General features: G+C 46.1%; 1 protein-coding gene across 3 annotated transcripts in view; it reads left to right on the top strand.

The window, feature by feature from the left end:
• ttc28 (tetratricopeptide repeat domain 28) overlaps positions 1 to 2,009 on the top strand; it is a 253,039-nt gene that overhangs the window by 183,741 nt on the left and 67,289 nt on the right. The gene's annotated exons all lie outside the window — the stretch shown is intronic.

Here is a 2,009-nt window from a genome sequence, read left to right on the forward strand (position 1 = left end):
GGGTGGGATCTAAGTGTTATTCACTGCTGACCAGAAATACATCAGGGTCCAGACTCAGGGCAGACCTCCCAGTTAAACCTGGCACTCCCTGCTCCTCCTCCCCTCCGGTCTTAGTCCAGCCCAGTCCTCCACTCGGCTGGCCAGAGAAGCCATTTAAAGCTGTGGAACTGCATCCCTTTTCTCCAGCCCGATCGATAGCGGAGCTGTCAGCAAGACGAATGGAGGCTTTAGGAAGTCCATTTTAATGAAGGAGAAGTAAAGAGAGGTACTTGGGAGCAGAAGGAGAAAGGAAGGTCCACTGGAGGCTGTTATGGGGGGAAGGAAGGAAAAGGGAGCGGAAAAAGACAGAAGGCGAAACACGAGTGTGCGCTTGTGTTTATCGGGTGCATGTGTAATATTATGTATATTGTGTTACAGTGTCTACAGGGACAAAGGTTGGGGAGGGGCAGACAGGAGTGATTTAGCTACAGAAAGAACCATTTCTAACCCAGCACTGTGAAATGACTCCTTAGTTCCAGTAAACTTGAAAAGCACGGCCCAACACCGAGACTTATATTAGTGGACTGAGGGGATTTCATCTGGCCAGCACACAAAAACCACAACAACCCCTTGGCCTCGTGAATCATGTCAACAGCTCGGTGGTAAAAAGACATTGTTGTGACAAGGAAAGGGCTACCAATGTGAGGCCACTCCCTTCACAGCTGCACATGTCCAGCGTACCAGCTTGCATCAAGAGATTTTTTGCCCATTTACATTTTATAGAACATCCTCAGGGTATTTGTTGTTGTAGGTTGTTTGTTTACAAGCTGTTTAGTATGCAGTCCAATCTGATGCCATTTGCCTTACGTCAATATGCAGAAAGGACTGCATGGTAATTGGTGATTAGGACTTGAGGTCAGGGGTCAGGCAGGGCTAGTGATGGAGACTGACACTCTTCTGCAAGCAGTGGTCCAGACTAACTCAGTGAAACAATCGCTGGCCTCTATTACTTTGTACAAGCAGAGAAATGATTATCGATTTATGCACATGGAGATAAATGGTAAATGATAGATGGCTTGAACTTATATAGCACTTTATCAAGTCCCTACAGACTTCAAAGCGCTTTACAGTTCAGTCATTCATCCATTCACACACATTCACACACTGATGGTGGTAAGCTACATTGTAGCCACAGCTGCCGTCGGGCGGGGCTGCCATTCACGAGTACCATCAGGTCTTCAGACCACCATCAGTAGAATTCCCTAACCACTCTGCCACCATTGCCCCATAACCAAAGTTGTCAATAACAGAAAAACTGAAGGCCTTGAAGGAATGCATATTCTGATGTTGGGCAAAATTGTACCACGTGCCATTAATCGTCAGGAAAACTGTCAACTAATATTCGCCACTTTGCAATTACTGCAGTTATTTCCATGGGATGATGTATTTTTGTTTGCGACCTACTGTCACTTTTAGGCATGTTTGTGAGTCCAATGGTGGAGGCAGCGTGGAGCAGCTAACCCTATGAACTTGTTTAATCACCTGAAACACCGACATAAACTGGAGTACAAAGAAAGCCACATGCAAGTGTAATGGTCTTCTAATTAGGAATGTGCGATATAAACGATATACGGTAGAAACGATATAAATTTGTCCTATGATAGAGATCTGTAGTCTACCGGCCAACCCTGCAATTCTTTTTGATGATGTAACCAGCTGGAGTCAAAACAGAGGAAGCAGGAAGCAGCGTGGCTGAGAGCGCAAATGAAGAGGGGGGAAAAAAAAACGTAACTTATCCGGACCTGGTTCAGGTGTGCGAAAATGAACGCCGAACTGTTTCCATGTTTACGTGATGGCGCGTCCTCCGGTCGGATGCCGAACGACCACATTGCCTGCTGCAGGAGGATCACGTGCCGCGGTGCAGTGAGGCGACAGTCAGTGCAGGTGAAGTCAGTGCTCATTCCAAACACAACATCCAATGGATGCAGATATCTATTACATTAAAGTTATTGTATGAGTGTGTGATATAT

Source organism: Austrofundulus limnaeus, unplaced genomic scaffold, assembly GCF_001266775.1.
Source record: "Austrofundulus limnaeus strain Quisiro unplaced genomic scaffold, Austrofundulus_limnaeus-1.0 Scaffold88, whole genome shotgun sequence".
In the NCBI taxonomy this organism is placed as follows: domain Eukaryota; kingdom Metazoa; phylum Chordata; class Actinopteri; order Cyprinodontiformes; family Rivulidae; genus Austrofundulus; species Austrofundulus limnaeus.